The sequence below is a fragment of the Chiloscyllium punctatum genome, chromosome 37 (genome assembly GCF_047496795.1).
Source record: "Chiloscyllium punctatum isolate Juve2018m chromosome 37, sChiPun1.3, whole genome shotgun sequence".
Lineage (NCBI taxonomy): Eukaryota > Metazoa > Chordata > Chondrichthyes > Orectolobiformes > Hemiscylliidae > Chiloscyllium > Chiloscyllium punctatum.
Window position 1 is genome coordinate 61,814,521 of NC_092775.1, and position 14,824 is coordinate 61,829,344.

The following is a 14,824-nucleotide window of genomic DNA, read 5'->3' on the forward strand; positions in this document are numbered from 1 at the left end:
ACCACATCAAATACAGTACACTTATCATCAATCTTGGTTACCTCCTCAAAAGGTTCAATCAAATTTGTCAAATGTGACCTGTCCTTAACAAATACATGCTGACTATGTCTGAACAGTCCAAGTGCACACTTTGTTTTTATCCTTCAGAATTCTTTCTAACAGTATTTCTGTCAGTGAGCTTAGAGTTAGGGTTAGAGTTAGGGTTAGCCTGATGACCCGTAGATTCACTTCCTCCAATTTTAGTAATGGAAACAATAAATTCTAACCAGTGTCTCCGTATCATATGTTTACAGTTTGGTAGATGTTACTGCTTTGAGAATAATTAGTGACCTGGGCACTATACTGTCAGCCATGCATAGTGTGTTTTCACTCCAAATTTCCAAACAATCATATCTGCAGATTAATCTCTATAAAGTCTGCTTGCAGCCTATTTTTGATAAAATATTTACACTAAAAAATTTCATTTAAGAAAATGTTACAGTTTATACTAACATGGCTAAAAAATACTCAATTCCTGAATTCTACTTTTTTAATCAGAGCATTCAGCCTACCATCTATGAATATGCCAATTTAAAATACATTAAAAAACTATTTAAAATCTGTGGAACATTCATATCATGTATAGCAAGGGTTTTGTCTTGCATTCCCTGAGCAATGTTTCTTGTGCTATATTTCTCATGTATCAATGTAATTCCAAATTGTTTTATTTGCTTATGAGCAAGGTTTCATAGTTATAAAACATCAGTGTGTAATGTGGAAATATAATGCTATACAGATGATTAAAAAATAAACAGGAAGAGCTATTAAAGATCTTTATCAACAATAGATCAAATGTGATGCCAGTAGGACACTGCAAGAATCCAATCTTTAAATAGCTTTTCACCGTATCTTTCAACTGCTATTTGAATTTACAGTCTACCCATTAAATATGAGTGCAACAAAATACCACTTATCATCTAACAAATGATTAATAATTCTTGGGATATGGGCATCAGACCAGCGGTTATGATACATCCCTTATTGCCCTTAGGAAGGTCCTGGTGAGCTGCCTTACTCAATGCAACTGAATTGCATGCTCAGCCATTGCAGAGGACCATTAAGAGTAGACCGTATTAAAAATTTCAAGATACATGGGGATAATGAGAGGAAATAGCTTTGACAAGATCAGCCACGATCTAGTTTAATGAAAGAGCAGGCTTGAGGGGCTGAATGGCCTATTCCTGCTCTGATTTCCTGTACTTCTATGGCTGGAGGTCCGGATCAAATATTAGGGATTCTATGATAGTCCAGGCCAAATAAGAGGAGCAAATGTTTTTCTCTGAATTCCATTAGTGAACCTAGACAGATCTTTACAGTATTCTAACAGCAATCCAGTAACTACAGTAATCCAGGCATGGTCATCGTTACTGAGACTAGATTTTCTTTCCATTGTATTCAACTAAATTTAAATTCTTCATGGTATAATTTAAAATCCTGTCTCCAGGTCATTAGTCTAGTTCACCTGGATTATTAAAACAACTTTATTACAATACCCCGAATAGCAGGAACCAATCACCCTTCTTCCCAACTCAGTTGGCTCCTATCCTGAGTCTTGGGGTTTCTGAATCCATACTCTGTCAGCTGCCCAACAGCTGACTCAAACATCCTCACCACCTCCCTCAAGAACAGCCAGTCTTGACATCAGACTTAACCTAAAGTCTTGCATCATTCCTACCTCTTTTGCAGTCACAGGCTTCAACCACTTAACTGCCATGGTTCCTGCATGAGGACTGGCCTAAGTATCTAATGATCATCTGTCCTTTACTTATGGTCTTTCCTTGTTTCAAAGCTCTCCTGTGCTCAAACAGGTTCTCTGAAGTAATGATGTCACTGTCCTTCATTGAAGGAAGCTTTCTGCTTTCAACCTCCCAGCTGGACAACTTCACACAGAAAATAAAGCATTGTAACATGAAAGGAGTCCATTTGGCCCCATGCTTCTGCGACAACTGAGCTAGAGCCAAACCCATTTTCCAAGTCTTGATCTATCGTCCTGAATGCAGCAAGTCAAATGAAAATATTTTTAGAATGTGATGGGAGTCTCTCTTCTGATTTTTAAAGCCATGTTGGACAATTCCTACCATCCTCTGATTGAAAACAGCTCTGCTTGACTCTTCTCAAATTCTTCTGCCACCTACTTTAAATAATGCCAATGGTTATTGGCCTTTGTGATAATGGAAATAGTTCAATCCTATCCACTCAATCATGATCCTTCTGAATCTGTACACTGGAATGAAATCACCTCTCAGCCTCCTCTATTCTAAAGAAAACAACCTTATCCCAATCACTTTTGCCTCAAGTCTAAAATTCTACATTTCCATCATCAACTTTACAAATCATGGAATCCCTACAGTGTGGAAGAAGGGCATTCGCCCCATTGAGTCCACAACAACCTCCTGAAGAGCTTCCTACCCAGACCTGCACCCATAACCCTGCATTTCTCGTGGCTAATCAACCGAGCCTGCAAATCCCCGGACATTATGGACAGTTTAGCATGGCCAACCCACCTGACCTACACATCTTTGGGCTGTGGGAGGGAACCAGAGCATCTGGAGGAAACCCATGCAGACACGGGCAGAATGTGCAAACTCCATACAGACAGTCGCCTAAGGGTGGAATCAAACTGGGTCCTGGCTCTGAGAGGTAGCAGTCCTGATCACTGAGCCAATGTGCTGTTTCCAGAGAAAACCCATGCAGAAATGGGGAGAATGTGCAAACTCCACACAGTTGCACAAGGTGGTATCAAACCCAGGTCCTTGGTGCTGTGAGGCAGCAGTGCTAACCATGGGGCCACCATGCACCCACTCCAGTATGATCACCTCAGGTGATCAAAATTGTAACAGCGGCAATAGCACAGATTGCAATACTCTAACTATGACCTACTGGATGCTTTATACAGGTCTAACAAATCTCACTGCTCTTATATTCGAAGTGTCATCCAATAGGAGAAAACAACCCGTGTGTCTCCCTAACACCTTATCTGAGTGTCTTAGTGGTTTTAGGAATTTATAAATGCTCCCAGTTTCTGTTCCTCTTTACATAATAAGTCTCTCATTTTTTTGCCTCCCCCAAATATGTTACTCCTCACTTCTCCAGATTTAATCCAATATTTGCCACATTTCTGTGTACCTGGCTAGTCCATTGAAACCTTCATCAGTCTATGTTATTGCATCATACTGAGTGAGATAGTGGGGGATCCAGATGGATGACTAGTACCATAAGCAGAGGTTTGATATCAAAATTGTTCTCTTAGAACTAGATACTGTTGGAAATAGTCACCAGTTGATACAATATTACTCCTAGGTTGAGTAAATTTGACTTTTTTATATTCAAGGAGAAGGCGAGGACTGCAGATGCTGGAGATCAGGGTCGAGACGGTGATGCTAGAAAAGCACAGCAGGTCAGGCAGCATCCGAGGAATCAATTCTCCAGCTCCTCGGATGCTGCCTGACCCACTGTGCTTTTCCAGCACCACACTCTCAACTCTATTTTATATTCAATACTTTTTAAATGTATGCTTACTATCTGAATGGTGAAAGGACAAAGTGGCTTGGGCTCTATTTATGCTCCATACCTATGTGTCTATGAGCATTTTAGAATCAGATTATTTTCCTTATTCACAAAATTACAATTGTTAACCAGCATAACCTTTGTTATCTTGTGATAAAGGAAATGGTTCCTGTCTATCAGCTCAATCAAGGCCCTTCTTAATGTTGTACACTAGAATTTTATCCTATTCAATCTTGCCTCCAGGCTAAAATTCTTCCTTAGCCTATATCATTCACAGCGTAAAATGTTCAAGCTTAAAACCTTCAATATTCTACTATTTACCAACCTATCCTTTCCCTGCTCTGACTTCCCTCCCTCATCACATTTAAGGGTGCATATTGTATTCTCTTCATGACTAGGAAAAAGTGAGGATTGCAAATGCTGGAGGTCAGAGTCAAAAAGTGTGGTGCTGGAAAAGCACAGCAAGTCAGGCAGCATCCGAGGAACAGGAGAATCAACATTTTGGACATTCGACATTATGCCCAAAACATTCTCCTGTGCCTCAGATGCTGCCTGACCTGCTGTACTTTTCCAGCACCACACTTTTCATCTCTTTATGACTATCAAGGTTTTGAAAACCTGGATTTGTAGGGGAAAAGAAAATGAGACAGAAAGGAGTTAGAAATTGAGATTTAAAAATCCGAGTTGAGATAAAATATATCATAGCCGTTTGGAAAGAGAAATGTAAAGCAATCAAGAACAATGCGCATGATGGAAAGATGCTAGAAGCTGGGCAAAGAATTCAAGCAGAAAGCTACTGGAGAGAGCATTACAGAATTACAGCAGCAAATCTGTTTTTGAACTTCAGCAGTGCCACAGAGAGAAATGTGAATACATTGAGAGTTCAGATAATATACTGAAGGGATGTTAAAGGGAGCAACTTTTTTTGAAAATGTGAATAAGATATAAATCCTCAAGAATTCAATCTGTTGGTACAGTTTTTGGAATTGGGAAATTACTGTCTAGAATTCTAATGAAAGTAAATCCACAAAAAGCTGAGAGTCACAAATAAAAATAGAAAATGATGGAAGTATGTGGCAGATGCCTCAGTAACTGAAAACAAAAGCAAGCTAATACTTCAGGATATAAAGGCTGGTGTATCCAAATTGGGCCATTTAGAAAAGTTTCCCTTTTTAAGTGATACTGCTGGGTGTTTTATTTGTTGGTATCCCTGATGCTTCTGTTGAAAAATTCAGCACCATTGCACTGAATGGCATTACACCCACATGAAGCTGCATCTGAGGCTCTAAACTAGATGCTTCTGTCACTCAGTGCCAGAGGGGAGTTTCTTCCTCATTGACCCGAACTAAAGTTGGTCTGGAGTCCCTCGAGGTGATAAGCACTGCCTCTGACAGTGGTGCCTTAAACTGCTACGCCATCTAGTGCCACTTCAGCAACAACCTCGACTTCTTGAATTCTCTTAATAGCTAGAGTTGTTGGATAAGATCAAAGAGATCAAGCAGGCTGTCAATTTTGAAATTGTTAATTTTTTACAAATTCATATTCAATTATTGATGAAGTGGGTCTGAGCGAATTGGGTTTTAGGACCATGAATTAAAAATCTTTAACATATTTGAATTTTGAACTTGTGGAGCTACATTCTGAAACATATCAATTTGCTTTTATTCTAATTATTAATTTTGGCCATTAACAGTCTCTTCACTAGTTTGCTTTCACACTTCTGAACTTTGTTCTTTATTTTCTTGTTCCTGCACTTGTGTTGTCCTCCTTCTGTGACAATGATGAGCAACTACAGAGAGGACTTCCAGGCGAAGGTGCCAGTTTGAAGACTTTCAATTGAGATTCAGTGCTTTTCAGGAGAAATAAACTGGTTTATATCCAAGATAAAGCTGCCATTTTGAAATAGACAATCAGACATGTTGTGATAGCAGCAAATGAATTGAACTGAATTGAATTAGCTTCATTGTCAAATGCACAGAATTGGATATTTAAAAACAAAACATTCACAGGATGTGGGCTTCATTGTCCTGGCCAGATTTGTTGCCCAGAGGGCAGTTAGGAGTCAACTGCTGTTGGTATGGACTCAAATGTAGAACCAGATCAGGTTAGGATATACATTAATAAACCAGTTGGGTTTTGAACAATTAACAATGGTTTAATGGTCATTATTGGACTCTTAATTCCAGATTGTTACTGAATTTAAACTCCTCCATCTGCCATGACAGAATTTGAATGCAGATTATTATCTAGCTCTCATGATTAGATAGTATATTGACCAATACCACCAGGTCATGTTATGTTTGTGATTATTCAGGTGATACCTCATTTCAATGAATATTTTTGACTTAAAATGATTGTCTTGATGGGTATCAAAGCCAAGTTTCATTCCATTAATCCTCCCTAGATATGAAAGGGTTTGTTGATCTCACAAATAACATGGTATATCTCTGTCATTGATATTTGCTACGATGTTCCAATACATGATGAAACTGCTGCTTATATCCCTGCAATCACTTCAATGTCAAACACCAGTAATGTGGTTATCAAACATTTAAACCTCTCTTCCGATAGTGTGTGAAGTGACAGTCAGATGTCAGTCTGTGTGGTTCCAAATAAAGGTTTCACCTTGAAGAAAGGTGACAGCAATACTTTCAATGATGGAAAGTAGCAGAACATGCTAAAATAAATCCAGGGACTGAGGTAGTATTGCTGTAACTGAGCACAGTATTGAGTTGAAAAACCCTGAATCGTGCCCTCATTTGTGGCCATTACTGACTTCAGTGGGGGATTCAGTTGGCAATAACTGGATTGACTTCAGTACTTCTCAATTGTTCACATACCTTTGCTTCTGATTATGAACCATTGAATTTACTGTTACAAAATGCACATATAAATGTGATGTGTAAACTAATTCATATTGTCCATGAGACAAACACACCCCTGTTTCCTGAACCTTCCCCTCAGTAAAATCATGATCACAACTCGCTGTTAAATCTGCCATTATCTTCCACCTTCAAGACCCTGTCTTGATGCTTTTTCTTCTTGAAATTAACCGCACTTCTCCAACTTGCATATCCTCTCAAAAGTCCTGGAAGACATCGTCTCCTTCTGAATCCTTGGTCATCTTTCTTATAATGGCATTGGCTCCTACACCAGCAGAGGCGATGTTGGCAAGGTAGGCACAGCGGTGAAGGATCAGGAACAGCGACTTTGACATTGGTTGAGTCCGGCGTAGACAGTGGCAAAACAGTGGCAGGAGGGTTATGGACTCTCTTTAAGCTATATCTTTTTATTTTTAATCGTTATTCTTTAACTGCTCAAAAAGCACCAGTGACGATGGAAGCTTTTCATTGTAGTTTTACAGCCATTTCTGGTATAAGGTGGTAGTTCAGTTCCTGTGCAGCACTATTTAAACTAAAGGGGCCAGAAATGCATTATGGCCAATACGGGTAATTATATCCAAACAGGCATTCTACAAATAATGATCTACATTCTTCAATCGCATTGTAGACAATTGGTGTTGAAGAAATGCACATTGTAGCAGAACCAACTGGACTATATTTTTCACTGTAAAACACACATGACAATAAAATCATTTGTTCATTATTCATTCAACTGCTTGATTGAACCTTGTTGATCAGGTTTCCACAGAGCCAACACACTGGAGCAGCCACTTGTCAGTGTCAATGTTACTTAAGAGAAGTCATCTCTCCACATCCACCCTGCAGCCTTACCATGTTTGACCACACCATCCTCTGCAAATTCCTTCTATTTTTTCAGTTGAGTGGATCAACTCTCTCTGGATTCTGTTCCTATCTATCCAGTCACTGTTAACAGATCTCCATTAATGCTCATCTTTCATATCTAGAGCTTTCCAAGGATTTCTCCGCTTTCTCATCCATCTTCTGCTCCTGAGTAACATTATCTGAAAACACTGGTGCTACATTAATCCAAGGTGTTATTGTTATGGAGAGAATAGTACTCAGCTTCCCACTTGATTAGCCCACCAATGTTCTCAGTCTGAACACATTGAGAAAAGAGTGGCTAAGTTTCATATTCCAAATAGAGTCTGCACATTTAAGAAATGGAAGATGACAAACTTAAAAGGAAGAATCTGCTGCTACAGCAAAAAACATTCATAGGAGCAGCCATGTTCAGAAACATGAAGAATACATATTGTAAATAAGAAGAGAAAGAGAAGTGCTTTGGCACCTAGATCATGAGCATAAAGATTTCTGCTGCCTTTTGTAAAGTGCTTTAGCTGCACCATCACAATTTATGATGTCAGTGAACCCAAGGTTATTCTCCTGTTTGGTTTATCTGAACACAAGATGTTAGAACCAACATGCTACACATCTTCAGAAAAAAATGGAAGTGTTCTTTTTGTGATTACAACTTTCCAACATTTGATGCTTCCTGATTAACAAGCACTAAATGCAAGACAGTGTTTCTGCACCAGCACTCCAAAGAATGGAAAAGTTTGAGTTGTCTGTTTGCAAAGTGAATCTCATCTTGGTCTAACAAACACTTATGGAGCGAGGGGCTGGGGAAAGGAGCCACCTTTGCATCTCTGATGCATTTTCTACCTGGTATTTAGTGCATTAAGCAATAAGCTAGATAGAATAAGATTGAAATTTACAGTAGAGAATCAGGCCATTTGGATCAATCGGTTTATATCAGTGATTATGGTCACCATGAATCTTCTCCCATCTTTACTTAACCCTAAAAACCAAGTCACAGAGTTATAGAGTTGTACAGCATTAAAGCAAACCCTTTGGTTCAACTCGTCCATGTTGATCAGATATCTTAAATTCTATTCTTTATCTCTTCGTATAGTTAACTTCCCTTAAAATGCATCACTCTGTATTACCAAATTTCACATACTAGACAATCTCTGACTATACAGGTTCTTCTGGATTCCTTACTGGTTTGATTAGTGATTATATTATGTTTCTGGTGCATGGCTTTATTTTTTTCAACAAACACTGACAATACCTTTTTGAACTGATTGTCACTCATCGTGTTAGTTTCTTTCCAATTGGCAGCACTTTGGGTTGCATTAACTTTGAAGTGAGAGAAAAGTGAAAATCTGGAATGTTGGCCATGGGGCTGAGCTACTGATAGTGGCAGTGCCTTTGAAGTGAGGTAAACTTCAAAGGTGCATAGTGAAATAAAAGATTCAATCACATTTCACATTGGTCATTATTACGTGCACCTTAGTATAAAGGTTTCTTCGGAGTGACATCTTAGATACAATAAATCACTAAAAACCCATTCAACTTTCATAATTTCCCATCCCCACCCATGCAAGACATACTAGTTTGATTCATATTCTGTTTTTTAAACTAGTAAATTTGTTTCATATTCAATTCCCAGTATAAATAATATTATTGGTTAGGTGTATAGATATTAGTTTACTCAAGGACAAATACTAACAGAGCTGGGACTTTGTTCTTAATCAATATGAGAGTTGCTGACTTTGGGATATTAAAGAAATTGAGTGTTGTGTTTCTGCCTGATGTTAGTTGGCTGAAGAAGAGAACAAGGTGTTTAGTCATGGTGCATTGGCCAACATGCTGTGGTTGACCAGTTGTCCCTTTCCCTTGCTCATCAATTTTCTATTACATGTTGGCACTCCTAACTGTGTTGATATCCAGCTCATAGGCCAGAATCAAATTTCTTGGGACTGAGGGTAAATGATCCTGTTATTAGTTTGTGGTGTGGCTGACATAATCTGATACCAGTTCCTGGAGGCTGAGCATCCTGAATGTCATGCCAATCTGACACAATGGCATCAAGAAAGATTGCATGTACTTCTAAAGTTATGCCACTTGTATTGACTAAAGATAATCTGAATAAACAACAAAGTTCCCTCTATTAACCCATCGCATGCTGCTTTGTGCTTATGGTTATTATGCCAAGCTCATGTAACTTTTTTTAAAATAGGGTGAGGTTTATCTTATGGTCAACATAAAGAAAGAATTGACATATGTAAAATTAGATCTCAACATCTCTATGGCAAACTTACCTTATATTGCGAGCCTCCTAAGTTTGAGAACAGTTCCTTCCTTGCTGACGGGAATAATTTAAATTGGAAGTAGAAGTCAACAATACAACAAATATCTGATGGCAACAATTACTTCACCAACCTCTTTGAGCCCAAAATAATAGTCTCCTACTTACTGCAAATGAGGTGACAGTGAAATGCAAGTCACAGTGCAAAAAACAGTTGAGCAATTTGAAGCATAAATGAAATCCTTTGCAAATTAGAATTCTACAATCTTTAGCATTGCTTTAACAACACTGCTTGCAAAACTGACCACCATCACAGATCGAATTCACTAATATAGAGAACTTTTGCTAATTGTAATCTTTTGTTGGTCTTCAGGGAGGCTCTTAAAATTGAAGCCACTTATTTTAAGGACAAAGAAATCATCATGCTCATTTTAATAGCATTTTCTTTTAGTTTACTGAGAATCTGACTACTGTACACCAATATGGCTAGAAAATGGCTCTGTTAAGTTATTTAAAGCACTTTTCTGTAATTTAAAGTCAGGTTACTGGCAGATGGTGAACGAGACACAAATGCTTGTTTGTTGTGGTAAACCCATATTCAGCTGTACTAATTAAACAACACCAAGTTGTTGCTTTTCAATATGTCAAAGAATACTTATAAAACATTTCTTTTCTAAAGAAGAAAGATCTTCTAAAACATTTCTTGAATATGCAAATTGTACACTTTCACTTTTGCCAACAAATGGATGAATTTGAAAGGAAAATTGAGAAAAAAAATCCCTTCTTAAAATGAATGAAATTTCGAACGCTACTACTTACATCCAGAGCAGACATACATGAACTGAAGGGAGAACAAAAGTTCTGTTACAACAAATTTAATGCCCATTCATAATGAATGTTTCAGTACTATTTGAAATGGATTATTCTCGTAAAATATTGTATTACCCTGTCACTGTAGCAGGTTTGCTGGCCTCATTAAGAGTGCTGGTTAGTTTGGTCACGACCAGGATTTAGCAAATCACTCTGTTACAAGAAGATGCTCTTAATTCCTTTATGGACAATGGGGATGGCTAGCCAGGAAGAGGAAACAAGGTCTGAAGGTGACTTTAAAGTATTTTTGTGAGTTACTATGCACACTATAGGTGAATTAGATTTGCAAAAATAAATGAATAAGTAAGAAAATTAGGCAAAAACTGCTGAGCAAACACTATTAACATATTATGTGTTATTTTCATGAAAAATGGCTTGCCTTTATTTCTCTGTATATAATGAATGTGATACGACTGAAGTTACTTCTGGCATTCGAGCATCTATTATTGCTATTTAATATAGTTTGTTTCAGTGTTACAATGTGCATGCTGAAGTAACAGCTGGTTCAAAGAGATTGCATCGCTCTAGACTTGTCAGCAGATGAATGATTAAGAGCATTCATTCCAGCTGAGCTATAGGAAACAGACAATGGCAATTTATTTTACAATAGTATGCAGTCACTTTCAGATCAGTCCCACAATTTCCAGAGGTAGATGGTCTACCTGCTTCCTTATATTTAAGTTTGAAAATTAACATGCAAACCTTTACTGTCTTTATTGTTTCCTGCAAATTAGCTTCATCATACAGTTTTTACTTTTTTCATTCAAGCAAACTGCAGGTCCCATTCTTTCTGTGACTGTTTGAGGTGAAGGGCATTTAACTCCTCTCTGTGAGAGGGTTCCATTCTACCACTCAAAGGAGATCACAATTTTAAATGCCTTCTTTCGTATGGCATTTGCTTATTTTTGGTGCTACCCCCTCCAAACCCCTAATCCTGTTTGTGCTAACTGCGGCTGAGGAAATGATAAAGTTCAGCCATCAGACTACCAAAACGATAAGGCATCCATTCCAATTCCTATGTCTTACCAAAAGAATACATTGAATAGTACAGCAATGGACTTCCATCCCCAACCCCCTCTACTCAAACTATGCCAGTTTAACAATTTGATTTCTCTCTTCTAAATACAGAGCAGAGAATGAGCTGAGAACATTCTGTCTAGTGGGAAGTAAGTGTCTCCAGAATGGTTTTCAATTCAAACCATCAGATTGGGAGTCCTTAATGCAGTGCAGCTGAATCAAGAATCAAGGTACCATTTCTTCACTGAGGAGTTGATGAATCATCTCTTCATTGAGGAGATTAGTTCCCATCTCTTATCTGAGGTACCCTCTATGCACTGAGAAACCATCCCTGCACTGAAAAATTGAGTTGCCATTTGCTCACTGAGGAACTGAGATCATCTCTACACTAAAGATCTCTTCACTGAAGATCTGCACTTGTTTCTTCATTAAGGAGCTAAGGTACCATCTTGACAAAGGGGAGCTTAGATACTATCTCTTCACAGAGGAGCTAAGGTACCAACATGGCTCCCATTGGATGAAAGTGGAGCTTCAATGCAGAGCTGATCGAAAATCCCTTGAGGCTGTCACCTCTTCACTGTGGAATCGTGGTACATTTTCTAATGTGGAGTTGAGAGCTTATCTCTTCAATAAGTAGCTCAGGTCCTATCCCTTCACCAAAAGGCTGGGGGTACCATTTGTTCACTGAGGAACTCAGGTCCCACCTTGTTATTGAGGAGCTGAGGTATTGTCAATTCAGTGAGGAGTCAGCAAGATTCAGGCTGAAGTAAAGATAGCCCTTACCAGCCGGTAAAGCAAATTGTAACTATTCAAGATATCACCATACAGCAGCAAAAATTACAAATGATAAACAAAAACTGTTGAATCTCATAACTGAACACAGAAAAAACTGATTCCTTTGAAATTGGTTTTCTTTTAAAATGAACCGTTTTTGAAACAAAAAAAAACCTGCCTGCTTTCAGGTTTATGATACCAGGAAACCAATTTATAAGTAATTCTCCTACTCAGCTCCACATTTTAACCAAAAGACGCTCAGAAAAACAAAACATTTATTTCCCAGCTATGTGAAGTTGATGCATTTCGGCTGGGATACTTATGGATACATTCTGACCAGATTAGAATGAGGTCCCTTACCCCCACTAAGTACATCCCTTTGCACACAGATTTTCTGCTGCAGCATCTATCCTTTTTCAGTAATAATCAATTAATATATTGATACCTTTTTTTTACAAAAAAGGAATTGGCAGGTAACCCAAGTTTTATGTGCCGAGCATGGATACCCCGTGCAGGTAAGAAGGTAGGGTGTGCATCAAAACCCTTAGGAAGCATTTGCTGCATCTATGTAACATGAAATAAAAGATGCAGAGCTCAACAGCTAATTACAAATGCAGGAGATTAAGAATTTGGTGTTGTTACTGACAGTTATCAATTAAGAAACCGAGCTGAGGCTCACTTATCAACCGTGCACGTTTCTTCGCCTCTAAAACCTTTTCAAAGCATTTTAAAAATGTGCACGAGGGGATAATTTTTCATCAATCTGCTTACTATTTTGCTCGTGAAGAATTCTTACTTGTAAATGCTATCAGCACCCAGGACAGCACATCACGAACAATCCGTTTCATTGCCACATACAGCCTCAATCTAAAAGTCAATAGATCTTTCCCTCCGACACTTGCCTGCATACTAAACGGAATTTGTCAGAACGGACAGCTAACTAGTGGAAACCCATGCGAATGTATTCTGTCTGCTCCATTGGAAGGCTCAAGTCTTGTCAGGACCGGAGTTGTGATGCTAACTTGCCTGCCCAGAGACCCTGGGAAACCAGTTGAGCAGCTGAGCAGCTGATCTGAGTGGATTTTCGGACTAAACGGACCGCGAGAAAGTAGCGGACTTGGAAATGTTAAGACAGAAGGAAAGGTGCAAAGTTTAACCAATATCCCAATAAAGTAACGCTCAGTGATTTCTTTTTTTAACCCTTCGACTGAAACGGGCCAGCTACTTGCAACTCAACACAGAAATAACAAAACACAGTTTCTCAAATCTCGCCGCTGTCAGAACGTTAGCCTGAACTTGAAGACAACGCTGAAGCGCACTTTACTGAATACTGGCTGCATTCGGAGTTGTCAGGTATCATAACCACAGCTTTCTACAGTTTCTATTCTGTCACAGACTGGCATCAGTTTGTTAGCTCGTGTTCCAAGGGAATCTGTTGAAAAACCTTACTTCCTTCCCCCACATCACTCGGATTTAAAACCTGCAGTAAATACCCTGATCTAAAACAGTCTTGCGTTTAAATCTGTTATTCACACCAAAACCTGGAGAAACCTTGTCCAGCCTCAGTTAACAGCAATAGTCTAGTTTACCTCTCTGCGCCAGCTGAGAGAGAGACAACCCGCTTGTCCTTCTGTCTTCCCACCCTAGTGGCTGGTGGTCTTGCTGGAGTAATCCCCCTACAACAGGAAAAAAAGGTTCCCCTCGTCAGCTGTGGTGCGAGCTCCAGTCCCTTCCTCGAACGCAGTGTGAAAGACTGCAGCTCCAGCCTCTAGCGCCGTGAAAGAGGAGGGGGATTGAGTCCAGGCGAACGCTGACAGCAGCTTCGCTCGTAGCGAGATCTTGGATCCTTTCATTTCATCCCCTGGTGGCCATTCAGGGAATAAAAAAAAAAGAAGGAATCTCCTTTTAATGAAATGCTTAAGAAATGCAAGGGACCAGCCAGACGTTGCTCAAGCGGGGCGCTAGATGAAAGGTTAACCCTTTCATCTCCGCTCTCAGTTGTGGTGTGGGAATTGACCGGCCAACCACTGTGTCCGTTGGAGTGGCGGCTCGGGTAATGCAAAAGGGACTGCGATTTTTGCTTTGCCTAAAGTTATCTAGCTTCACTTTATTGCTGTTGAGGTTTGGAGAGGGCACTTGTCCACACCAGTTCAGGAGGGTAGGATTTCAAAGTGAGCTGTGGGGCTCTGTGAGCATTTCAAACGGGCAGATGGCAGAGCTGACTGACTGACTGAAGCTGTAGTTTACCTTGCTTTGATTAAAGCCAACCTGATCGCGTCCTGTGTCGAGAATTAACGTTTCTCGTCTAACTTCCACAGAATCTGCTGCATTATTGCTCCTTGTTTGCTTTACTGCCAGACTTCCAACATCTTGGTTGCTTTTAGCTGATCACATTCTGAAGTGGACCTTCTGGTCCAGCGGGATTGTCATTATCCACTCTGCCCTTTAAAATGTTGCCATTTTGACGCCACTGATTAATCACTGTTCTACTTCACATGATTTGTTTCCAATTTGATTGAAACAAGCGGGAGTACTGGTGGCAATCTCAATTCGGGAGTTTATCATTGTGTTGCATGATCTGCTGGTAGTTGCTTCGTATCTA

General features: G+C 39.3%; 1 protein-coding gene across 1 annotated transcript in view; it reads right to left on the reverse strand.

Annotated features, from left to right (window-relative positions):
* The window catches only part of LOC140463157 (cadherin-22-like), an 852,306-nt gene extending 838,313 nt beyond the window's left edge, over nt 1-13,993 (reverse strand). The window contains exon 1 of the mRNA XM_072556924.1: nt 13,812-13,993. The gene's annotated coding sequence lies outside the window, so the exon portion shown is untranslated. The remainder of the gene's footprint in view (nt 1-13,811) is intronic.
* Nucleotides 13,994-14,824: the final 831 nt, after the last annotated feature.